General features: G+C 37.6%; 1 protein-coding gene across 3 annotated transcripts in view; it reads right to left on the bottom strand.

Annotated features, from left to right (window-relative positions):
• Nucleotides 1-27,796, bottom strand: part of RAB27B (RAB27B, member RAS oncogene family) — a 166,120-nt gene that overhangs the window by 42,039 nt on the left and 96,285 nt on the right. Inside the window, exon 1 of one of the 3 annotated variants that reach the window (XM_036823748.1) lies at nt 23,081-23,358. The exons of 1 other annotated variant lie outside the window; for it this stretch is intronic. The gene's annotated coding sequence lies outside the window, so the exon portion shown is untranslated. Of the gene's footprint in view, nt 1-23,080; nt 23,359-27,796 lie in introns of those variants that run through there. One more of the 3 variants, XM_036823749.1, reaches the window with a different exon arrangement.

The following is a 27,796-nucleotide window of genomic DNA, read 5'->3' as shown; positions in this document are numbered from 1 at the left end:
ATCTGTCCTCTTTATATTGCTGGGTGTGGTGAGTAGGATGAAGGGGTTTATCTGTTGGGTATGATAATTGAAAGCTAATATCTAGTCTTTAAAAAATCAGTAGTTTTAAAAACAGTTGACCAAAAACTATCATTCCATTGAGAGGAGAGCCGCAGACTCCTTAAATAGTTGTCAGGATTTTTGTCAGATATTGGGATGGGAGTGGTGGTGAGGCAGGTAATTGTCCTCTCCAGCCCAAGTGCAACCAGAGCAGGGCAGAAGATTTGACTTCCCCATGTTCAAACTTTGTGCTTTCTCCCATCACACATTTACTCTTCTGAGCAGCCAGTTTTACAATTCCAAATTCAGGCTTTTAAAAAATCAACTCTGGACTGAACATTTAAGACTATGCCCCAGAGGTGCTGTTGGCTGGGCAATGGTTCCATTTGTCAGTGTTGGTCGCCATCTTTACAGAGCAATGTTGGTGCCATCATCTGAACATTCTATTTATTTTCTTCTTTATTTCTTAAAAAGTGAGCATTTTCTTTGAAAGAACAAAATTAAAGGATATGTATAAAATGCTAGATCTACACCATCAAAGATTGTGTCTCAAAGGCCATGAGTAATTGAGAATTTTACATTACTTTTACTCCATGGAAACAGATACCCCTCCATCTCCCTATTTTTTACCACCCCACCCAGCACCATGAAATTTATTTACTTTTTAACATATTTACACATATTTGATTTTAGATATTTTCCAAAATGTATCACATTCTGGTAAGGCATTACCAAGAATTAATCTGCATAAAAACTCACATAGTTTCCAACAAATCAAATCGCATCTCCATTTAATTCTATTTGTTACATCTAATTGAATCAAGTTTTTTGTTTACTCCTCTTAATTTTAAAAATAGGGAAATTGAACGGTTTATATCTTTTATAAATCATAATGGTTAAAAAATGTTTTTCCCTCAGTTTTCTGAAGGCCTTTTTTTTTTTTCTCTGTAGGTCAGTAGCCTGTTCTTCCTTAAATGTCTCCTCATCTAGAATCTGGGGCAATATTCATACATTTATTTATGAATAAGTTCCATAAGTTTTTCCCATTTAATATTTTAATAATATGAAGGCCAACACTCAATAAAAAAACTCTATATAAAAATTGCTGATAATATAGGGTTATGAAACAGCCATAAACACCTGTTTTTATAAATTCTGACAAGAATTGGGTTAATACTCAAATCAGGACAAATCAAGCTCAAGATTTGGGACATCAACAATCATGAAATATATGTTGGGAGGTTTAAATGAGTTTATAAGCTTTTGCTGAATTTTTTTCTTAACATTTCTTTGCTCACTATTTGAGCCTATAATTTATACCTTCCTCCAAATCTTACCAGAAAATTCTTAGCACCAGTGGTAGTATTAATTAATAAATAAAAATGATCATTGCTATTTAAAAGAGTCAAAGCTTGGAGGGGACAGTTTCAGGTATATTCATGCTCATAATCAACATGATATTTCCAGTTAACATCATGTTCCTAATTGGAGTTGTCTGGCGTGGGTTGGAGGCCGTAGCCTTCCTCATTCTTCTGGCCTCCCCCTGTTGACTCTAATCCATAGGCAAATGCAGATATCCTTGTTCTACAGTGATTTTAGAGGCACCAAAACAGCCACCTGCTCAAAGTATCTCTTCCTCCAATTTACCAGAGAACTGGGTAACTCCACTATTACAATCATTTCATCTGAAGCTCTTTAGAATGTAAATGTCAGCATAATACCTGTGATAGTACTGCATTCCATGTCAGTGTCCCAGCAATATACAGAACCTTCAGATCCCTTTTGAAATCCTTCCTAGGACAATGAAATAGTATTTGTGCCTTGGGCTTTGTTGTCAATATGAGAGCAATCACATAAGGTCCTTTTCTACATCACTTATAAAACTACCATTATAAACATTATCTAGTCTGTGCTTGTGCCATAAAGTTACTCTTAGAACACAATAATAGAAAAAAAAAGTTTCTCTCAATAAATTGATATACTTTCTTTAATCTGATAAGAAAAGCTGTGGTACTCATTATCTTTTTTGCCTGGAAGATCAGAGTTCAGGTTTTTTTTGCTTAAATACAATAAGCATCAAGTTTCTCTTTTTTTAAGCTACTTTACTTCTCTTTAATTCTGAACTGCATGACTCAGTTTTTGCTTGTTTTTTATTCTTCCTTTAGCTACTTGACTGCATTTTTATCACTAGCCCTTAACTACTGCAAGTCCTTTTACGGGAAGAAGTAAACATAGTCAATTCTTGTTATTTATGGTAGTTTTATTCTATAAAGTCACTGCCAACACTGAATTAGCAAACACTGAAGAATTACTTCTAGGGAAAATACAGGGTGACGTTCCCGTGAGCCTCTGGTCACAATAGTTTCACCAAGTGATCAATACATCACCTTGTTTTATGTGTATTTCTGTTTAAAGAGATCTTATTTAATATAGATTGTTGATTCAAAAACATTGAACTCAGCTAACTGCGCCATAACTCATGCCTGAATGAAGTTTATCTAACACACATATATTCTTCATAAGACACATCACAGTTTTTTGAGCTTAGGAACATTAGACAGCCCTTCGGCAATATCCTTGGGAGCCATTTTAAACAGAAAAAACTACCATCTAAAAGCACAAAAATGCAAAAAATGTGGCTCTAAAAAAACCACGAAAAGGATACTTGTTTACTGTATGAGAGTTGAAATAAGAAGGGAGAGTGTCAACTTGTTTGACCTCAGCTGGGAACTTGCACAAAATTTTCCCCACTCCATGCGTGTCTGTGAACGCCTGCAAAACCAACATGAGTATTGATTTGGGGGTTACAAAGGAATTTCAGCCAGTAGGCAAATTCACAAATACACAATCAGTAAATCATGAGGATGGATTGTATGCTTTCCCAAGGTGAACATCTTATTATATTTTGGCCAATTAGCACATTAGTAACAATTAGAATACTAAATGATTGAGTAGAAAGGAGGGCCCTCAGGGAATGCAACCAGGGACAGGTACTTTTTGATGATCCTGTGGAAATGTGAGAAGGGTGAAGACAAGAGGAGCGGATGCAAAGGGAGCAACGAGAGAGTCCCACAAGGGACTCAGGTCTCTGGGAAAAGTATAGGAGAAGCAAGATGAGGCTAAAAAGGAGATTGCATTAACCTATTTCACAATTTTACTTTTTTCCTATTGCATGATCCTTTTTTTATATCCATTATTGCCTGCCTCGGGGAATTCAGGGGAACTTCTTGCTTACCTAGGGGAGTTCAGGGGAACCTCTTTTCTTCCCCAATAGATTCCTACCCTAAAGTTAGAAACATGTATCAGACTATATGACCAAGTATTGCAATGCTAAAATGTCTGAGGGAAAAGCAGCTTCATATGTACTTCGTTAATTTTGGCCAAATTGTTAGTAAAAGTTGTAATACCAGATTCAGAGGGAAGATCCCTCTTTCTAGTGTTGATGATGACAAACAGAATTAAACCGGGAACAGCCACTTCCCTCTCCAAAACCTCCATTTTCCCAGTGACCCCAACATAAAGACACACACTAGGCAAAAACTGGCAGAAAGGCAGATTGGGAAAGATTCTTGTGAACTTTGTAGGGCTAGTAGTAAAGCAGATCAGTCCATTCAATTAGGATGTTGCACCTAGTGAAGTCCTCCAGGGATCAACTATGCAAGAAGTAGCTCTGAATTAAAACTTATTAGCTCATGAAGTGAAAATTCAGCCTGGTTTTCTGCCTGTACTTGGCTTATTGCCAACACTAATTAACCCTCTTGGATCTTTCATTCAGCAAAAATTATTGAGATTATTAGCACCACAGGGCTCTGTAGATATTTTAACTCATGGCTATTTGTCATGGTTGATGGCTAATTCAATGCCTTTTTCACAAAGTTATTGTCTGTAGAAGATATTGACATATAGATAAACCATAATTGTACACTGTGCTTTATTCATGAACTTGGCTTGGTTCTTGAAGTCACGCCCTTGTTATTTCAGACTCCACCTTGATTACTGTGAAACTCCTTCTCTGCTCACTGAAGCCATCTCAGGGTAACGGAAGGGCTTTTCTAGTTCTGGGGCACTTATACTTCCTGTGCTTCATTTGGACTATGGTCCTAAATCTATTTGGATGAGCAACTGGCATACAGATTCCAGGATATGAGGAATGGTTTCTCTAATATTCATGTTTTTAAAAATTAGTTTAATCTTGATAATCTGAAAAGGGAGAAAAATGTATAGCTAGAGTTTGGCCAAACTTTACAGAGTTTGAAGAAACCTTTCAAAGAAGACTTTATCATTCACATTTTATATTTCACGAGAATAGAAGCAATCATCTTGTTATCATATAATATTTTAAAGCATTAGAATCAAGTGGATTGAGCTAAAAGTTTGAATGTGTTTTATTTCCAAATAAGCCAGTTTGCTCTGCTTTATTTTATAATAGTGTGTCATTGGTCCCCCGGCCCAGCTGATATGCACCAGGTACATAGCAGTGTGGCTTAAAGGTTCCTGTTATTCTTATTGGTCAGCAGGTGCCATGGCAGTTGTTTAATGTGTTTAATATCAAACCCCTAGTCCCTTGGGACATCAGGAGAGGAAACAGGAAAGATGAGTGCAAATACATCCCTGACGCTATTTCTAAAACCACAAGTGCAAGTTCTCCTGTCAGAAACATCTTCTTAATATAGGGTAGTTTACCACTGCTAAAACAAAAGAATGAATTTTATTGAAAATGTAAAATTATAGGTACACTATTACCACAAAGCTTTAACAAATATCAACGGTACGAGGTGCTAATTTTTTTAATGCCTTCCTGAACCTCAATCACCAGAAAAAGTTTAACCACAAAATCTCATCGGGTTATATTACTTGCTGACACAATGCCCAGTGACAAGGGTACAAGTAAATTTGAAGGACAGCGACTGACTTTATAGAAGTTTACAGTTTCAGCTCATGAAAAAATAATATAAATGCATGAATCCAAGATATGTTTGCCTGAAACTAGAAAATCTAAGGTGAAATTTTTGGTTGCAGCAGCCCTCCGAACTAAGAATATTTTTAAATAGGCTTTTTGCTCTTAGAAGTAGAGACAGATAAAACCTAATGGTAATCGGTGTTTTAACATATATTGCAGTCAGTGTTTTGAATTCTGCTTTGACCCACAGGAAAAAGGAATTCTACCTAGCCTATTGACATGTTCTCAATGGATATTTTCTTTGGTTTTTTGATATTATCATCTAAGCTTTGATGGAGTTGATAATGTCCCGATAAACTGTTACGCTTAAAAATTATTTGAAAATATCTATAAATTTCCTTTCAAACATAAAGCTTTACAGAACTCTTTTTCTGAAAAATAGCTCACAAACCTCAAGTCCTTGAAAAGAGACTAGAAATTATTTCAGTGTGTTCTAGTAGTTCTGCAAAGAAAAATCCATAAAATATTTCTAAAAATTTCAGTAGTTATTCGACATAGGTTTTCCATATAGTGGAATAAATGAGAAACTGCTTACATATCACTTCTTTCAAACAAGAGGGTCAACCACTTTCATGACAGTTTTCTAAATTTCACTGACTTAAAATTAATTATTGTTTGGAAATAAGCCAAGTACAGACAGAAAACCAGGGCTAAATTTTCCCATGATGAACTAAGTAATTTTACTTTAGGGCTCTTTCTTCCATAGCGGTCTTCTGCCATCTGACATTTGACCTTTCTTGTTACTTGACAATGCTTCCAAATATTTTTATGTGGCAAATACTGGACTCCATTTTGCTTACTATGATCTATAAGGTATGTTTCTGTCTCTAAGGAAAATCAAACTGCTATCTCTTTGTGGTTCCTGTGAATTGTTGAAATCCTCAGTTTTGAACCATTTTATTCTATGTAATAAGTCTGTTTTTTCTAGGCTGGCAGGCTAGAAAATGAACTGAATAGTAGATGGGTATCCATTTCTGAAGGTAGCAACTCAGAGGGCAGTAATGGTGTTAAGGATTACTCTAAAATCACCAAGATGCAAACAACTATATGTATGCATATGGCGGATTCACTTTGTTGTACAAAAGAAACTAACACAGTATTGTGAAGCAACTATACTCCAATAGAGATCTATTTAAAAAAAAAAGAGATCTTTTGTGTCTATAAGTTTGGCTATTTAGTTTGCCATTGTGGATCTGAATCTATTTAGAGAAACTACAGTTTTTTATGAGCCCACCTTTTATATTAGCAGTTGGCTGAGGTTACCTAAGAAAAATGCCACCATTCCTGATGGAAAAATACTCAGGCAGTTACTATTAATTTAACCTGCAGACTAACCAGAATGTCTGCCAGTTTATCAACTGAGTTTATTTACATATACTTGTCATGTTCACCCAGAAGACAGGAAACTAAGAACTTACTGTCAAGGATACACAGTTAAGTGTTTCGAACAGTTTTGGTGATCAAGTCTCAAACTCTGTGAAAGAACCTTTCCGAGGATGGACTTAAGAGGCTCTACTGGGGCTTCCCTGGTGGCGCAGTGGTTGAGAGTCTGCCTGCTAATGCAGGGGACACGGGTTCGAGCCCTGGTCTGGGAGGATCCCACGTGCCGCGGAGCAACTGGGCCCGTGAGCCACAACTGCTGAGCCTGCGCGTCTGGAGCCTGTGCCCCGCAACGGGAGGGGCCGCGATAGTGAGAGGCCCGCGTACTGCGATGAAGAGTGGCCCCCGCACCACGATGAAGAGAGGCCCCCGCCTGCCGCAACTAGAGAAAGCCCTCGCACAAAACGAAGACCCAACACAGCTAAAAATAAATAAATAAATAAAGTAGCTATTAATTAAAAAAAAAAAAAGCTATGTGTACCCACTTGGAGAGGATAGTGAGAAGTTTAAAAAAAAAAAAAAAAAGAGGCTCTACTGAAAGGACATCCTTTCTACAAAGGGACCATATTTTCAGAACTAGGGATTCGAATATCTATCTAACCCAGATTCTGCCCTGGTAATGGAAGATTTTAAATGGTGACTGCTCCAGAAATTCTCAGCCAGGGCGTCACCATCCACATAGGCTACATTAGCTTTTACTGATAAAGTTCTTTTTGCACCAAATTGTTCCCCTACAACTCTATTCTTAAGCCTGGAACTTCTAACATTAGGCATACCTTTGGATTTTTGCTACATGTTCTAAAGCAAACATGTTTACCAGGAAGAGTGATTCATTAGCTGTTTTCAGTCATAGCTACTTTAGCAGAAATTAATTCATCAAAAAGATTGGTCAGTAAGTCATTGGTTTCCCAGCTTGAGAGCAACAAATTGGTACTAGCACTGTAGAAAAGTATCAAAAGAGATAAAAGGGGGCTCTGAGATAAAGTTCTGAGAGACATCAATTTTACCCATGACTTGTACTAAAAAGAAAATTCCTTGCTCCACCTTCAATAAATGTCAAAGAAAAAAGATTCAAGGAGACAGTCTTCCCTCCATGATATAATAGACATGTAATAAAATTATTTGCCTAGACAGGAGTTTAGGGGCTGTAGGCAATATTTGGCCTTATAAAAAACTTCATTATTTCCAATTACATAGGAGAAGCTGAGGATATATCATGTTTACAAAAAGTCTGCAGAAAAGCATCTTTTGTTTCTTCCTTAATAAAGCTTCATGATAAAACCTACTATTGTTAAGAATGTTATAGATTTACTCATAGACACCATGGCTATAGTATAAATGTAGTTCTGGAAACTCACTCCTGGAATGGATATCATAAAAATATTCACTCTATTTAATTCTAATATAAATTCATTTCAGATCCAGTTAAACAGGAATATTTTTAAAGTAATCAGAATTAAGTGATATTTGCTGTAACAAACAAAAAATATTATTCAAGATCTAGTCTACTCCTTAGGCTTTTGTTAATTAGTACTGGATTTTAAATATGCTCTCAGTATCAGGACAAGAGCAAGGCCCTAAATAGATAAAAACTTCTATTTCTGCCTATATATACCCCTTTCATTGGGACTCTGTGATTTGGAGAAGACGTCCCTGTTGCTTGGGTCACTCAGTTCAATTTTGTCTTTAAATGTGCCTGGGGCCAATTTTGTCAATCATATTAAAAGAAACTAGATTCATAAGATTATGGCTAGAATGGGAAAAACATTTGTTTAACCTTCTTTCATCTTTTTCATACTTTGGCATGTAGCCTGTATTAGTGTCCTGAAATCTCAACAAGTTACATGCAAAAAATTATTCCAAACAGGAAGCAGTTGTAAGAGAAAGTAGAATTTGTAAAGCTGTACCCATTAAAATAAAAATTACCAAACTTTTGATTTTCTTCCACAATGGCCTAGACTTGAAAATTGGTGCATTCAATGAATGCATTCTTCGGGTGATGATATTTCAAAGCTGAAAATGAGGATGCTTGCTGTCAGTCTTTAATCCAAGGTTAAACATCAGTGCAAATGTTTACCCTTGACAACCGTGTCAAACAGTCATAATTTATAGTGATCTACAAATGTTCATCATAAGTTATACAAAGGATTTTTTTGCAGTAAAGATATTTGTCTTTTCTTCATATTTATTATTATACTCCCACACAAGTAGGATTGCCAAAAACTAGAGATTTGTGTCCCTAATGTTAGCTTACCTATATTCAAACCTCATACAAGAAAAAAAACACACTGATATTTCCCAATAGACTATGAAATATTGATGAATTTACAGAATGGGATAATCTAGATTCTAGAAGATTCACAATCACAGTTGGATAATAGCTTAGTAAATAATGTAAGTAGGGCTTCCCTGGTGGCAGTGGTTAAGAATCCGCCTGCCAATGCAGGCGACACGGGTTCGAGCCCTGGTCCGGGAAGATCCCACATGCCACGGAGCAACTAAGCCCGTGCACCACAACTACTGAGCCTGTGCTCTAGAGCCCGTGAGCCACAACTAGTGAGCCCACGACCTGCAACTACTGAAGCCCGCGTGCCTAGAGCCTGTGCTCCACAACAAGAGAAGCCACCACAGTGAGAAGCCCGCACACCGCAACAAAGAGTAGCCCCCGCTCGCCGCAACTAGAGAAAGCCCGCGAGCAGCAACGAAGACCCAACACAGCCAAAAATAAAAATAAATAAATAAATAAAATAAATTATTTTAAAAAAACAAAAAAAAATTGTTTAAAAAAATAATAATAATGTAAGTAACCAAATGCTGGAGAACAAAAAGGACTAAAGTCAACATGTATTTAATTAGAAATCTTGACTGGGATATTTGTAGACATGGATTATGTGTCTAACTCATAGATGAGTCATTAAAATGTTGTTTAGAATTTTTCCTTCTCCATCTATAATAATCAGAACACAAATAACTGAGCTATTGGCATATTACAAGAAGCTTTTATGGAAAAATACATTTGTTCAGAACTAGATGTCTGAAATGATGCATCCATAACAAAGAAGACTTTAAACACCTGAATCCAGAAGGAACAGAGAGAAACGTCTCAATTGGACAAGTACTCATGCGGAATGTTCTCATGTTGATAATCTAATAATCAGAAATACTTTGATAGAGAGTGAGAGGCAGCCAGATGGTTGTATAAGGAATGTTCTTAAATGTAATAAAATATTTCCCAAACTTTTTCAAACAATAAACTGGAAAGAGTATTAACATGGGGATGGAGATGGGGTGGGGAAGAGAAGGCGGGAGAGAGAGAATAACTTTCCGTAAACCTGGTCAGTTAGACATATATTTACAAGTCAATTACTTAACAATATTTTATATAGGTTGGAAATTTCAAAAGTAATCATTACTAGATAATTATTCTTTAATTCTTTTAGAACATAGAGATACATTTTGTCATGCTTTCGTAAGCAGATCTTGAGGTTAAAAGTGTCATAAATTCAGACACAGCAGAGCTAGTAAAAAGCTATTGAGTAAAATAAAGAGAATGGCAGTTAATTTGTTCTTAAATTCATACTGTTTGGGCATCAGTTATTAAAGCATGATATTAATGAGCCAAAATCAATAGATTCAATCACTTTAGTAATCTATTAGGTTTTTTTGTTCTATGGTACTAGAACACATTCCTAACTGAGCTATGACTTGTCATTTTTCACAAGGGGGGCTGGGAGAAAATATGGGTGAATAGAATTCTAGGTAAAGGAAATGCTTAAAGTGATTGTCCCACAGAAAGGGATAAATGGCATCCGCAACTAAGAGCTACAGGCATATTTAATACATCCTCCCAATTTAATAATAATAATAAACATAATTATATATAACATTATATTTCCCCGAAGTCCTTCCAGAGCTTAAATGTCATTATTAGCCAAAGCGAATCAGTGCTGACAGAATAGGAAGAAAATCATTAGTCCTATCTTATGGCTACTACTCCTCCCTCTTTCCAGGTTCTCCTTAAGAGATGGCACTAGGTCTTCTGGATTTTCATGATCTCTTGCAGGCCAGTACTTCCCAATTACTATTACCAGCCTGACCTCTCCTAGGAGTTTTAGATTCCAGAAGCCATTTTCCTGAACAAATCCAGTTGAATCACTATAGGTACACAAATGCAGTATGTCTTCCTCCTTCACTGTGCTTCACCTTTTCTACACCTAATTTCAATTTGGGGGACCACTGTTCATTCATCTAATGCCTCCTTAAAACCAGCAGTTGCGACTATAAAAATTTCTCTTTTCTCCCAAAATCTAGTCAACGTCACTAGTTAATTATTTCCCTAATCTGACTTCTCCAACCTTACAATCGTTGAGCTAATTTCAGGCCATTTGTATTTCCCACTTCTAACTGATCTCTCTACAGTTTTAACCCCCTTAGATTTATCTTCCTCTTTATTACCACAATACTGCATTCAAACCACTAACTTAAACTTTACCAGATTACACTCAAATTATCTGCTCATGTATCTACCTCACCAGATTCTAAGTTCTCCAAGGGCACAAGCTATGTCTTACCCATCTTTACAACCAAAGCACCAAATATGCTGCTGACACAAAAACAGCACTTAATGAATATTTCTAGTAAAAAATTCAGATATGTAAAAATTATACCAGAAATTAAGTTGCTATTATTAGTTTTAACATGGTGAGCAGATCTTTTTATTGTAATTAATGTTGTCAACTTTAACATAACTAACTTGACATTTTCTCTAAAGTTTATACGATGCAGGTAGAATTTGTGCTCTCCAAAGGATGTCAATAATTCTTGGATTTTTTATTTTCATGTTTTGTGTCAAGTGATGATGCACAATAACATGGTTATTGTAGAAAAGACTAATTAAAAGTAGTTTTGAGCTATTTCTTTAACCTTCCAATTTCAATTTCTACGCACTTTTAAAAACATGATTCCTGAGAAATAAGACAAATAAAAACGTTTCTGCTGGTTATAAAATATTATGATGAAACAGACATCTTTCTTTAAATATATAGCTAACATTTATGAATTTGAATTTTTCTTTTTCTCTTTTGAATTAGTTTTCTGTTCTCAAGGTGCCAAGCCTATCCCCATAGGTGTCTGAATTTTTACTATACTGACTTTAAGAATCAACATTACTACTCTAGAAAAACCGCACCATACCTCAGGTTTTTTTTTTCACTAAAATCACCCTAATCCAACACCTTCCAAGAATTAAAGGATAGGAAATGAGTTTCCGGTTCCCTGGGCCTCACATTTCAGTTGACTTAAAAAGTCAAAGTGTACTTTGAAAGAGTGAAAACCGTAATGAGTCAGAACCATGAAAACCACATTTGATTAGCAAAGCTGTTGGGAACCAGAAAGAAGAACATTACAATTCAAAGGAAATTCATCTTCATAGCAACTCAGTTATTGTCATATAGTTGTTTTACAGAGAAAACCACACCATACAACTCAAAGACCTCCTCCCCAACTTGCGCCGGAAACAGATGCATGCCAGGCTTCCTTCAAGTCTGCAGAGCAAAGCAAGCCCACAGTTGGTGCAACTACCCCAGTTAGAGGACAAAACACATGTGGGACATGTGTCCCTACGTTCCATTTCTCACCTCACTCTCACCTTTATCTAAGTATACTCTTTGTGATCTTAAACAGAATGACTTCTCACCAAATGTGCAAACTCCTGGTTGGGGGAGAGGGCACCTCAATTGAGAAGCTATCCAGGATAGTCTCATCCACCAGAGGGCAGAGAGCAGAAGCAAGAAAAACTACAATCCTGCAGCCTGTGGAACAAAAACCACATTCACAGAAAGATAGATAAGACGAAAAGGCAGGGGGCTATACACCAGAGGAAGGAACAAGATAAAACCCCAGAAAAACAACTAAATGAAGTGGAGATAGGAAACCTTGCAGAAAAAGAATTCAGGATAATGATAGTGAACATGATCCTGGACCTCGAGTAAAGAATGGAAGCAAAGATCGAGGAGATGCAAGAAATGTTTAACAAGGATCTAGAAGAATTAAAGAACAAACAAACAGAGAAGAACAACACAATAAATGAAATGAAAAATACACTAGAAAGAATCAATAGCAGAATAACTGAGGCAGAAGAACGGATAAGTGACCTGGAAGACAGAATGGTGAAATTCACTGCTGCGGAACAGAAAAAAGAAAAAAGAATGAAAACAAATGAAGACAGCCTAAGAGACCTCTGGGACAACATTAAACACAACAACATTTGCATTATAGGGGCCCCAGAAGGACAAGACAGAGAGAAAGGACACGGGAAAATATTTGAAGAGATTATAGTCAAAAACTTCCCTAACATGGGAAAGGAAATAGTCACCCAAGGCCAGGAAGTGCAGAGAGTCCCATACAGGATAAACCCAAGGAGAAACACACCGAGATACATAGTAATCAAATTGGCAAAAATTAAAGACAAAGAAAAATTATTGAAAGCAGTAAGGGAAAAATGACAAATAACATACAAGGGAACTCCCATAAGGTTAACAGCTGATTTCTCAGCAGAAACTCTACAAGCCAGAAGGGAGTGGCATGGTATACTTAAAGTCATGAAAGGGAAGAACCTACAACCAAGATTACTCTACCCGGCAAGGATCTCATTCAGATTCGATGGAGAAATCAAAAGCTTTACAGACAAGCAAAAGCTAAGAAAATTCAGCACCACCAAAACAGCTTTACAACAAATGCTAAAGGAACTTCTCTAAGTGGGAAACACTAGAGAAGAAAAGGACCTACAAAAACAAACCCAAAACAATTAAGAAAATGGTAATAGGAGCATGCATATCGATAGTTACTTTAAACGTGAATGGATTAAATGCTCCAACCAAAAGACACACAAGACCCATCTATATGCTGTCTACAAGAGACCCACTTCAGACCTAGGGACACATTCAGATGGAAAGTGAGGGGATGGAAAAAGATATTCCATGCAAATGGAAATCAAAAGAAAGCTGGAGTAGCAATACTCATATCAGATAAAATAGACTTTAAAATAAAGAATGTGACAAGAGACAAGGAAGGACACTACATAATGATCAAGGGATCAATCCAAGAAGAAGATATAACAATAGTAAATATATATGCACCCAACATAGGAACACCTCAATACATAAGGCAACTGCTAACAGCTATAAAACAGGAAATCGACAGTAACACAATAATAGTGGGGGACTTTAACACCTCACTTACACCAATGGACAGATCATGCAAACTGAAAATTAATAAGGAAACACAAGCCTTAAATGACACAATAGACCAGATAGATTTAACTGATATTTATAGGATATTCCATCCAAAAACAGCAGATTACACTTTCTTCTCAAGTGCACACGGAACATTCTCCAGGATAGATCACATCTTGGCTCACAAATCAAGCCTCAGTAAATTTAAGAAAATTGAAATCATATCAAGTATCTTTTCTGACCACAACGCTATGAGATTAGAAATCAATTACAGGGAAAAAAAAAACGTAAAAAAAAGAAACACACGGATGCTAAACAATACGTTACTAATTAACCAAGAGATCACTGAAGAAATCAAAAAAGAGGGCTTCCCTGGTGGTGCAGTGGTTGAGAGTCTGCCTGCCAATGCAGGGGACACGGGTTCGAGCCCTGGTCTGGGAGGATCCCACATGCCACGGAGTGACTAGGCCTGTGAGCCACAATTGCTGAGCCTCCGCGTCTGAAGCCTGTGCTCCGCAACAAGAGAGGCCGCGATAGTGAGAGGCCCGCGCACTGCGATGAAGAGTGGCCCCAGCTTGCCGCAGCTGGAGAAGGCCCTCACACAGAAACGAAGACCCAGCACAGCCATAAATAAATAACTAAATAAATAAATAAGGCATTAATAAAAAAAAAATCAAAGAAGTAATCAAAAAATACCTAGAGACAAATGACAATGAAAACACGACAATCCAAAACCTATGGGATGTGGCAAAAGCAGTTCTAACAGGGAAGTTTATAGCTATACAAGCCTACCTCAAGAAACAAGAAAAATCTCAAATAAACAATCTAACCTTACGCATAAAGGAACTAGAGAAAGAACAAACAAAACCCGAAGTTTGCAGAAGGAAAGAAATCATAAAGATCAGAGCAGAAATAAATAAATAGAAACAAAGAAAACAATAGCAAAGATCAATAAAACTAAAAGCTTCTTCTTTGAGAAGATAAACAAAATTGATAAACCATTAGCCAGACTCATCAAGAAAAAGAGGAAGAGGACTCAAATCAATAAAGTTAGAAATGGAAAAGAAGTTACAACAGACACCGCAGAAATACAAAGCATTCTAAGAGACTACTACAAACAACTCTATGCCAATAAAATGGACAACCTGGAAGTAATGGACAAATTCTTAGAAAGGTATAACCTTCCAAGACTGACCCAGGAAGAAATAGAAAATACGCACAGACCAATCACAAGTAATGAAATTGAAACCGTGATTAAAAATCTCCCAACAAACAAAAGTCCAGGACCAGATGGCTTCACAGGTGAATTCTATCAAACATTTAGAGAAGAGCTAACACCCATCCTTCTCAAATTCTTCCAAAAAATTGCAGAGGAAGGAACACTCTCAAACTCATTCTATGAGGACAGCATCACCGTGATATCAAAACCAGACAAAGATACTACAAAAAAAGAAAATTACAGACCAATATCACTGATGAATATAGATGCAAAAATCCTCAACAAAATACTAGCAAACAGAATCCAACAACACATTAAAAGGATCATACACCATGACCAAGTGGGATTTACCCCAGGGATGCAAGGATTCTTCAATATACACAAATCAATCAATGTGATACACCATATTAACAAATTGAAGAATAAAAGCCATATGATCATCTCAATAGATGCAGAAAAAGCTTTTGAAAAAATTTAAAACCCATTTATGATAAAAACTCTCCAGAAAGTGGGCATAGAGTGAACTTACCTCAACATAATAAAGGCCATATATGACAAACCCACAGCAAACATCATTCTCAATGGTGAAAAACTGAAAGCATTCCCTCTAAGATCAGGAAGACGGCAAGAATGTCCACTCTTGCCACTATTATTCAACATAGCTTTGGAAGTCCTAGCCACGGCAATCAGAGAAGAAAAAGAAATAAAAGGAGTACAAATTGGAAAAGAAGAAGTAAAACTGTCACTGTTTGCAGATGACATGATACTATACATAGAGAACCCTAAAGATGCCAGCAGAAAACTACTAGAGTTAATCAATGAATTTGGTAAAGTTGCAGGATACAAAATTAATGCACAGAAATCTCTTGCATTCCTATACACTAATGATGAAAAATCTGATAGAGAAATTAAGGAAACACTCCCATTTACCATTGCAACAAAAAGAATAAAATACCTAGGAATAAACCTACCTAGGGAGACAAAAGACCTGTATGCAGAAAACTATAAGACACTGTTGAAAGAAATTAAAGATGATACTAACAGATGGAGAGATATACCATGTTCTTGGATTGGAAGAATCAATATTGTGAAAATGACTATACTACCCAAAGCAATCTATAGATTCAATGCAATCCCTATCAAACTACCAATGGCATTTTTTACAGAACTAGAACAAAAAATCTTAAAATCTGTATGGAGACACAAAAGACCCCGAATAGCCAAAGCAGTCCTGAGGGAAAAAAATGGAGCTGGAGGAATCAGATTCCCTGACTTCAGACTATACTACAAAGCTAAAGTAATCAAGACAATATGGTACTGGCACAAAAACAGAAATTTAGATCAATGGAACAGGATAGAAAGCCCAGAGATAAACCCACGCACCTCTGGTCAACTAATCCATGACAAAGGAGGCAAGGTTATCAATTGAGAAAAGACAGTCTCTTCAATAAGTGGTGCTGGGAAAACTGGACAGCTACATGTAAAAGAATGAAATTAGAACACTCCCTAACACCATACACAAAAATAAACTCAAAATGGATTAGAGACCTAAATGTAAGACCAGAAACCATAAAACTCTTAGAGGAAAACACAGGAAGAACACTCTTTGACGTAAATCACAGCAAGATCTTTTTTGACCCACCTCCTAGAGTAATGGAAATAAAAACAAAATAAAAAAATGGGACCTAATGAAACTTAAAAGCTTTTGAAAAACAAGGGAAACTACAAACAAGAAAAAAAGACAACCCTCAGAATGGGAGAAAATATTTGCAAACGAATCAACAGACAAAGGATTAATCTCCAAAATATATAAACAGTTCATGCAGCTCAATATTAAAAAAACAAACAACCCAATCCAACAATGGGCAGAAGACCTAAATAGACATTTCTCCAAAGAGGATATACAGATGGCCAAGAAGCACATGAAAAGCTGCTCAACATCACTAATTATTAGAGAAATGCAAATCAAAACTACAGTGAGGTATCACCTCACACCAGTTAAAATGGGCATCATCAGAAAATCCACAAACAACAAATGCTGGAGAGGGTGTGGAGAAAAGGGAACCCTCTTGCCTTGTTGGTGGGAATGTAAATTGATACAGCCACTATGGAGAACAGTATGGAAGTTCCTTAGAAAACTAAAACTAGAATTACCATATGATCCAGCAATCCCACTACTGGGCATATACCCAGAGAAAACCATAATTCAAAAAGACACATGCACCCCAATATTCAATGCAGCACTATTTACAATAGCCCGGTTATGGAAGCAACCTAAATACCCACCGACAGACGAATGGATAAAGAAAAAGTGGTACATATATACAATGGAATATTACTCAGCCATAAAAAGGAACGAAATTGGGTCATTTGTAGAGACATGGATGAATCTAGAGAATGTCATACAGAGTGAAGTAAGTCAGAAAGAGAAAAACAAATATCGCATATTAACGCATATATGTGGAAACTAGAAAAATGGTACAGATGAACCGGTTTGCAGGGCAGAAATTGAGACACAGATGTAGAGAACAAATGTATGGACACCAAGGGGGGAATGCAGTGGCGGGTGGGGGTGGTGGTGTGATGAATTGGGAGATTGGGATTGACATGTATACACTGATGTGTATAAAATTGATGACTAATCAGAACCTGCTGTATAAAAAAATAAATTAAATTAAATTTAAAAAAAATACACACTACTATATATATAACCAACAAGGACCTACTGTATAGCACAGGCAGGTATACTCAATATCTTGTAATAACCTATAATGGAAAAGAGTCTAAGAAAGAATATCTATCTATCTATGTATACATATATATATATATATATATCACTTTGCTGTACACCTGAAACTAACAGCACTTTGTAAATCAACTATATTTTAATAAAAATTGAAAAAAAAATGTCCCGCAAAATAAATAAATAAAGAAGAGATCCAGGAGTCTACTAATGAGTTATACATTCCTCTTTTGTTTCCTTGGGTTTTCTAGTAGCTAAGTGCAAAATTATCACCTAACAAGGGGGATCTGGGGAAATTAAATAGGTCAATTTCAATATGACTAGAACCTGATGATGGCCTAGTGTGGTCCTGAGAAAAAAGCAAACCCAAAGTTATTCATTACACTTTATTGCTACCATGTAGTCTTCATCAACTAGCATCCTGTTTCTTTTTTTTTTTTTAATTTTTAAATTTTTATACAATTTTTAAAGATTACTTTCCATTTACAGTTATTACAAAATATTGGCTATACTCCCCGTATTATGCAATACATCCTTGAGCCTGTCTTACACCTAATAGTTTGTACCTTCCACTGCCCCCCCCTATCTTGCCTCTCCCCCCCCCACTGGTAACCACTAGTTTGTTCTCTATATCTGTGAGTCTGCTTCTTTTTGTTATATTCACTAGTTTGTTGTACTTTTTAGATTCCATGTATAAGTGATACCATACAGTATTTACCTTTTTCTGACTTAGTTCACTTAGCGTAATGCCCTCCAAGTCCATCCATGTTGCTGCAAATGGCAAAATTTCATTCTTTTTTATGGCTGAGTAGCATTCCATTGTATGTGTGTATATATATATATACATTTATAATATATATATTTTATATTATATACCACATCTTCTTAGCAACCCATTTCTAACTTAAGATTAAAGAATAGATCTTTGTCATATCATGTCCTATTTATTTAAACCTGTTTCAGTATGTTTTTACCCCTCAGTTATTAATACCAGGATATTTTCACTAAAGTGACTTTTTCCTAAGATATGTTTTGCAGTGTTTGTTTTCTCTATTGTTTCTAATAGAAGCTTTCACTTCCAAACCCTGAGAAGCAGCCTTTGATAACTGGCATTGCCAGCCTTGGAATGATTAAGATCAAAGGTTGAATCGGCGAGGGATAGGGGCAGAGACTGGGAGTAATAGTTTCCACATATTTACTTGTGGTATTCATCTTTAGTTCACACAAGAAATTAAGAAATTAGCAAATGAGGTGCATTGCTCCTGTGCTTCCCAGCATTTGGAAGAAAATTTTGGAAAATCCAAAGCCTAAGTCAGTCCAAGGAGGTGCCTTGGGTCAATATAAGGCAGTTCTTGATCTTGGAAAAGGTTTCTACTTTTTTTAAGCTCTAAGAGATGCTTTGTTTTTTGTTCCCTCTTTGAAAACTCTACTTTCGTTCTATATTTTTTAACATTTTGACATATCCAGAAACACTTATCAACAGTACATTTTGTTTATGAAAACAGTATACTTTGAATAATAGTCCATGAGAACTGAGTAACTCTTTTAAAGAACTTCTCAGGCTCTGAGGACCTTGCCTAAGTTGGATTGGACAAATATCATACAAACCCATTCTGCTTTTTCTAATTATTTTTGTTCTGGTGTATCCCTCAGGTCAGACTTAACACACAGTTTCATTTTTCTGAGAAAGTTAAGAAGAGAGCAACAAGAAAACAGATTGGGTTGACCCCAAGTTCACTATAATTGAAAATAAATTTATGGGCTACAGGAAGAAAACTAAAATAAAATCTTGTATTTTTTTCCTAAGCCTCTTAAAATGAAATTTTTCCTCTTTTATAGAGTTTATGTATTTCTCTTTTTCTCTGTGTATGTGTGTGTATATACTTACACATATATACCTCTATATCTATGAATATTGATACTCACACATAAAAACATCTATAACTCTGAATATCTAACTATCTAACTAACTAAATGGGTAATAGGTACATAAATGAAAGAGAGGAAAGAAACAAGGAAAAAAAGGAAGGTAAGGAACTAAATATGAAGTAAGAGTTGTAGGTTACCCAGGTCTAGAGCTAGACAACAGGGATATTAAAATAATCAATCTATTGCTTTTATTTTACACAGGAGAAAATCATGCCTTAAGGAGGCTGAATGCCATACCCATAGCTATACTACTCAGCACTAGTAGAATTTGATTAATGATGGGCTTCTTAAAGGTTTGATTTAAATCCCACCAATTTTTGATATCTATATCTGCCTTCTCTAAAATTTCTCCCAGATTATGTGAGTGAGTCTTGATGTCCTTTTTACCTACTACAAAAATGTTGTTCCTGCATTTCTGGATATTAGCCATTTGGTTTGTATGGCAGCTACAACTTACTTTACTTTGATATTATTTTTTACAACTGTATTAACTAAACTTTCACTATTATCTCTTAATTTGTGATCTAGAATATCTATCAAATACCAAACAAATTGTGCCCTTTCTTGTGTTTGTAGGATCACAGTTTTGGAAGAGGGGTTGAAGGTCACTTAGTTCCTCTTCTCGGTACAAACCATCTCTACAATGAATAAGTCATGGAGTGGACTTCTTAGTCTTCTCAGACCTTATCGAGCCTTTGCAATGACTTCCCACTTCTCTCCAGCCTCACCTTGTGCCCCTCTCCAGCCCCTGCTTTCTACTCTCTAAACTCTTCTTTTCAATAGACAATATCTAAATGATAGTCTTCTTCTTTCACTCCGAATAAAAATCAAAAGCCAACATGTTCACTTTCAAAAGCCTTCTGTGACCTGCCCCATTATCGCCCCACCCCCAGACATACAGACAGGCTTCTTTGCTGCTCCTGGAAGATGCCAGGCAAACCTCTGCTTGTTGTTCCTTCAGTCTAGACAGCTCTTCCTCCCCGTAACCACAAGGTACACTGCCTGGCTTCCTTCAGAGCAACCTTCAAATGTCACCTTCTCAGTGAGACTTTCCCTGGGCACCTGATCTAAAATTTCAACACTCCCTGGGCCATGCCGCTGCCACTTTCTGTGTGCTTCCTCTGCTTTATATTCTCTCCTTAGCGCTTATCTCTGATGTAGCATGGATCCAACTTGCTCATCTCGTTTATTCTCTAAAGTAAAAGGCAAGCTCTCTGGGGTCAGGCATTTTGGTCCATTTGGTCCACCTCTGTCCACACACAGCCCAGAATAGGGCTTGACACTATTAATAAATATTTGTTGAATAAATGAACAAGAAACTTAAGTTCTTTTCCTCACTGCATTCAGCAGTTGTTTAGTTAGAAAATACAACTTATTGAAGATTTTTTGGCTATGTGTTAAACAGCATTTTATTCTCATTACTGATAATCCAGACAAGTTTCCTTCATTTAAGGAGGGCCTATGAGAGAAGGTTAATATTTAAAGAATATGAATAATGCAAACGGTGTGAAACAAATTAAGTAATACTCTGAACTCCATTCATGGGGTTTACAATAGGTTTTTATTATGCTTTGTGGTGTTGCTACTTCCTACTACTATATAATAAATAACAGCTCCATACTACATCTAATAATGAGTGAAAAATCTTTCCCTTTTAGCCGCCAGCTCCAGAAAGTGGCATACCCTTCACGGGAAACCCCTGGTTTGTCCTGTTTTTACTGTAATTGTTTTCCTGTCTCTCAACACTGCAAAAACTTGCTTAAGAGCTGAACTGTTGGTTAACCTACCTCGATGAATCAACTCAGGCAACTGGATTAATTACGAGCTGAGCTTTATGTGAATAGTTGGTCTATGTTTCATGCTCTCCTGACCTGAAAGACCAAAAAAAAACTAACCAGAAATGTCCCAGGCTGAGGGTGGGAAAAGAGCAGATTTCTGTTCTGAACCACCTGGGGCTTTGGATGACTTCCACCTTTCCAGAATTACAGCTAAATAAATGAAAAGCAATTCAGAAACCAGTAGATAATTTTAGTATAAGATGGTGCACCAAGGAGCTGAGCAAATCAATTATATTAGGGTTACCCTCCCTGTAAGGTCGTCAAAGAGTCCTGTTCCAGAAACGGCCTAGGAGAGAGTTGTGGTTTGCTTACATTTGACAGATTCCCTTTATTCCTTCTTGGCATCTTTGAGAACAGGCCCATCCAGTTTCATCTGCAATGTTTTGTTCTCCTTTCTAAAGCAAAGATGGTAACATTTTATGGGAGGCCATTGTCGGTTCTTAAGCAGAAAAGACTCATTAATATTAAACTATCTGCCAAGATTACCTTGTTTTGGTCATTCCTGAGAATCCCTTCTTGCCTTCAAGAAGGACTGATTCCCTCTGGGTAGAGGATTATGATAGGAAACTGTGAAAATTAAGTATTTAGGGGGAACAGCACAAGGCAAGTATGGCTCTCACTTCATACTACAATTTGGACTTTATAGTAGCTTAAAAATTCAATAAACTTAAATTCCTGAGGCTATAATGCTGAAGTTAACTTTTCTGTTAACTTTCCAAGTTTAGAACTCTATACCCATGCATATAAAAAAGATATATTTATACTATTACCGTGAATGTAACTCAATTTTAAGAACAGTACACATTTTTCTTTGAAACAGACTAAATCAAAATTCATAGCTATTATTACGTTCAATAATAATTTTGTTGCTAAGAACTCTGAAACCACATGTTATTAACTTGGGCTTAATTTAGTAATGTGCCATATACACAACCGGAATCTTATATACTCTTCATTTTAGGTCTTGAAATAAAAAGCAGTACCCATATTACAAGCGTGATGACTTTGACCAAACTCAGCCTTTTCCTAGGAACACAGCCTCTAGCTTTTGTTTAGGGACATTTCACCTGCTTTAGTAGTTTTCAGATAATGAGATAATGTATTGAGTGGAAAACTCTTGGAAGCTAATTTATTGTGACCAGTTGAACAAACACACATGCACACACCCTCTAGGACTGCAACACCCGGATCACAATTCAGAAGGAACACGGGGAAAAAAAAAAAAAATTGGCAGACAGACATTACTCTTGATGTCTCTCTCTGAGGCTATTTCACCTACGGACGGACATAGAAATGTCCTATCGCTTGCCTGGCTTGCCTCACGAAATGACTTCTCCTTCAATGAAACTCTAAACACATTATGATGATGAATTGTTTCTGTTTTTTTGTTTGTTTTTGGGGTTTTTTGGAGATACAGATGGAAGGAAATTGACATTGCTGTGCTAGGTTCTTCTGTAATCCCAACCAGCTGTTGGATAGGCAAGGGCCAAAGTACAGAAAGACAACCAGCTAGTTTTTTGATGACGTCCGCGTACCCGTCATGTCTGCACCTGGATCTCGGTGGAAGCCGCCCGCCTACTGCGCTCACACCCAAAACCACGCTCCAGACCCGGCTGCCTCGCCGCGAGCCCGCGGCTCCTCATCCCTGTCTCACTACCTTTCCGCAGGCGAGCCGCCCAGCAAACCCCGAATTGGTGGGAACACATTCCAGCAATAACAGCCCGGCTTCCCCAAACTCACCAGCCTGCGAAGTTTCCTCGGCGGCAAGAGGTGTCAGGTTTCAGAGGTTTCCTGCCCCTTTCCCAAGCCTTTGGACTCCTGGAGTCCGACACCAGCAACGACCCGAGATCTGCCTTCCAGGGCGACAGTCCTGGGGACAGCTCCTATTTTTCCAACCTGTGGCGCTGGATCGGTCCAACGCCGGCCGGTTCCCAGCCCCTGCCAGTCACGACTGCAAGTGGCAGGACTTGTAGCACCACCCCTGAGTCCGCGGAGACCAGGGATCTGGAAGGTTTGTGTGAGAAGAAGGCGTGTCTCCCGGTCCTAACGCGGACGTGCGGAGCGCACCTCAGGCTAATCTTGGTGGTGACTCAAAGGCGCTCGGCTTCTGGTTCACTTCTCTTCACTGCAGGGCTCCAAGCCCTAGCAGGCAGCTCATTTTTAGTCCTTTATTTTTGCGTGTTTTCTTTGATTTCTCTTTTTCATAGAGCCCTGGGCACTGGGAGAACTGCTTCCAATGCATTGCATTTCTCTCCTCCCGGGAGATGTCTCATTAACTAGAGAGAAAGCAAGGAACTGCTAGTGGAGAGCAAACAAAGGCTTCCGGAAGTAAAAGGGCTTAGAAGGAAACCCGTGTTTTAAAAGTTAGGATCTGTTAATATGAATACATTAATCAGTATGCACCGCCCTAATCTTTGCCTCCTAAAGTCATTTCAGAGATACGAAGGTTAGTAAATAGGGGTCATGTCTATGAGATCAGAAGAAATCAGGAGCACATACATTCAGTGAACAAATCTTTATTAAGTACCTACTATGTGGCCGACCCTGTTCTAGACACTTTGGATTCATCTGTCCACAATCAAGGTCCTGGCTGGCTCTCTTGAGGTCACATTTCAGACAGACTCTGACATCCCTGATGTACAGACTGATGGTAACAGTAAGAATCCAAGGTTGAAGGCATATAATAGCAACTGATTTTTTCCACTGTGAAGAGAATCAAAAAGTTCCAAATATGTTGCTTGCATTCATGTTGGTAAACGATGAAGTGACTGCTAAAATGTTAATTGTTTGACCCAGTTCTGACAAGGTGCCTTAGAGACAATCTGAGAGGCACTGACATCAGCTATGGGTCATCTCCTGGAGAAGTGCTGTGGGAGGGGTGTGAAAAGAAGAACCTAAAACCAAAACCAAATGCAAATAAACAAACAATAGCAAAGCAGTGGAGAAGAGGAGTGTTGGAGAAAACATTTGGTTTCACAGGAATCTGTCTATTCTACTAGGAAAATATGGGAGAAGTTCTATTTTCTGTGCCTCAATGTTCTTATCTTGAAAATGGGGATAATAATATGTCTTTCTTCATAGGGTTATTGTGAGTAAATGAGTTCATATCAGCAAAGTGCATAGAACAGCACCTGGCACAGTAAAGTATATATGTTGGCTATACTTATTATTTTGGTAGCACTTATCTACTCCATTCCTCCAAAGTAAGGTCCGATTCATAAAAATTATTCTGATCTACTGTGAAAAATTACTGGAGGTTTGGGTTGTAGATTTTCAAAATACATATGCTGGGAATATACATTTATAGTAAATCTATTTTGCACCATCAGCAATATTTTTATTGCTGTGTGTATCTATGGGGCCTGAGAGAGATAAAAGAAATACATAAACAACTTTGACTTTATTCCTCTTTTTTTTTTTTTTTTTCTTCCTTCCTCTTCCAAATCTTTATTTATTTATTTATTTATTTATGACTGTGTTGGGTCTTCGTTTCTGTGCGAGGGCTTTCTCTAGTTGTGGCAAGCGGGGGCCACTCTTCATCGCGGTGCGCGGGCCTTCTCACTATCGCGGCCTCTCTTGTTGCGGAGCACAGGCTCCAGACGCGCAGGCTCAGTAATTGTGGCTCACGGGCCTAGTTGCTCCACGGCATGTGGGATCTTCCCAGGCCAGGGCTCGAACCCGTGTCCCCTGCATTGGCGGGCAGACTCTCAACCACTGCGCCACCAGGGAAGTCCTATTCCTCTTTTTATAGCACATTAATTTAAAATGATTCTCTGTACACGATATAAAATGGTAATGTGTATCCTTCACCTAGTTTATGTGTTCACTTACATTAATCCTAGTAGCTATTATTTCCCATACTCCACAGCTTTTATAATGCCATTGTCCATAGATCATCTCATTTGATTTTCACAATATTGCTTTGAAAGGGGCAAGGCGTCTATTATTTTTTTATTGTCCCCATTTTTAAGAATGAAGAAAGTGAGGTTGAGGAAGTCCCAGCAATGTGCCAAGAATCACAAAGGTCCATGAATGTAGAACTCAGGTCTGCTGGTCTGGAAGGCAGAGCTCACAGTGGTCAGGACACCGTGCTGCCTCCCTTCTGTTTATGGACAAAGTTCCTGTTGGGATAAAGTCTAACACACACGTTTATCGCCTGCTCTCTTTGTCACCCTTCCCTTCCCCGGATAAGTAAGTGTGTCAGCTGCCTCGTAAGGTTAACTCTTGCAGGGACAACTCTCCTGGAGTCACCTGCGGGTGTTACATGGTGATGTTATTCAGCTGCTGGAGAGGGTGGAACTTTTCCTTCCCTGTGGGCAGAGGGTTCCAAGGAGGAGACGGCAGTGGGAGAATATGAGCAAAATGATTCTTGGCCACTTTGACCAGAGATAAAGCAGAATAAAAGACCCTGGAAAACCATGAAAACAAGGTGACAGCATCCTGTGTTGTAATAAAAAATAAATGTCTTTCTGCACCTGGAGTTTACATAGCACAAATTTGATAGACGTAATTTCTGTCAATAGTTTTATCACTGAATAAACACAGCACTGAGGTAAACGGATATATAAATGTACATGGGTGACTTCTAGTTAAAAATGGTAAATTGATCACATGTGTTTCATCTCCCCTTCCCCAAACTCTGACACAAGAATAAATACATTTTTATATGTTATGAAACCATAAAGACAAATAAAAGGGAGAAGACAAATCAAGAAACAAAATAAACTGCATTGGATGATTTGGAAAAACCTACGTCAGATGGAGGCTGGGTAACTGATCTGGAAGAGGATGAGTTGGACACTGCATGCCTGTAGGAGGGCTGATGGATGAGAAGCATTAATTCCCTGTGTAACCTGGGAGGCTCACGCCTAGGAGGCGGAAATACCACCAGAGAAGGAGGCCAGCTGGTGGGGTGAACACAGGGGTTTGGTTAGACGTCTGTATTCAGGATGCTTGGACCCAATGTTCCCTTTCCCACTGTTGTGCAATCAACCAACCATAAGTCCCTCCATCTGCTCAACCCAGCCTCCAGGAGACTGGAGGTTTATTTTCTGGAGAAAGTAAACTAGAGTAAATTGTGGTTTAGCAAGATGAACTGAACACATGCATTTTTACTCCGCTCCTATAGAAAATGAATTAAAAAGAAATGTACCTTCAAGACAGTAAAAAAGGGCTTCCCTGGTGGCGCAGTGGTTGAGAGTCTGCCTGCCAATGCGGCGGACACGGGTTCGAGCCCTGGGCTGGGAAGATCCCACATGCCGCGGAGCGACTAGGCCCGTGAGCCACAATTACTGAGCCTGCGCGTCTGGAGCCTGTGCTCCGCAACAAGAGAGGCCGCGATAGTGAGAGGCCTGCGCACCGTGATGAAGAGTGGCCCCCGCTTGCCACAACTAGAGAAAGCCCTCGCACAGAAACGAAGACCCAACACAGCCATAAATAAATAAATAAATAAATAAATAAATAAAAATTAAAAAAAAATTGTTGCCTAAAACTCTGGACCACAAAATGAACTAGAAATAGCTCCCTTTGCCATTAGGTACTCCCCAAATCTGTTATCCACAGACTTGCTCAATTTCCAATACTTTAAAAAAAAAAAAAAAAAAAAACAGTAAAAAAAAAAAAACCTCTCGAAATTGAAAATATACTCAAAATTTTACAAATTTGAAAGATGGGTCATAAGATGAAATGTCCAGGAAAATAAATTCTTTAATTAAATAATTAAACACACCAAGACATATCATTCTGAAATAATAGAAGCCCAGGAATAAAGAGCAAAAGACATCTTCCAGAAACATAAAGCAGATCACATACAAAGGAAAAGAAGAAAAATTTCATTATATCTTGATGCTATGTATACAATAGATAACTAATGAGAACCTACTGTATAGCACAGGGAACTCTACTCAATGCTCTGTGGTGACCTAAATGAAAAGGAAATCCAGAAAAGAGGGGATATATGTATACGTATAGCTGATTCACTTTGCTGTACAGTATAAACTAACACAATATTGTAAAGCAACTATACTCCAATAATAAAAAAAAAGGTGACAGTGGCAAAAATAAAAATAAATAAAAAAATAAACCAAAAAAAAGAGCAATGCAACCAGAAGATTCTTTAAATGCCTTCACAATTTATAAATGAAATTATTTTGAAATGAGAATTGTGTACCCATACAAAATGTCAACCAAGTGTGATTAAAGATATTTTTAGACATATAAGGATTCAAAAATGCATTTCCTTTACTGTTTCTAAGGAAAGGTCCCCCAAACAAGCTTATAAATCAAGAAAGAGGAAGAGATGGAACTCAGGAAATGAAGGTCCAACACAGGAGACAGTGAAGTGAATTCTCCAGAACAACAGGACTAGAGAGAAGCAGAAGGCTGGATTGCAGAGGGAAAGTCTTCAGAAAAAAAAAAAAAAGAAAAAGAAAGTAATTACTTAATGTACATGTACAT

This window comes from Balaenoptera musculus, chromosome 14, assembly GCF_009873245.2.
Source record: "Balaenoptera musculus isolate JJ_BM4_2016_0621 chromosome 14, mBalMus1.pri.v3, whole genome shotgun sequence".
NCBI classification, from domain to species: Eukaryota; Metazoa; Chordata; class Mammalia; order Artiodactyla; family Balaenopteridae; genus Balaenoptera; species Balaenoptera musculus.
This window is presented reverse-complemented; position numbering and strand designations above follow the sequence as displayed.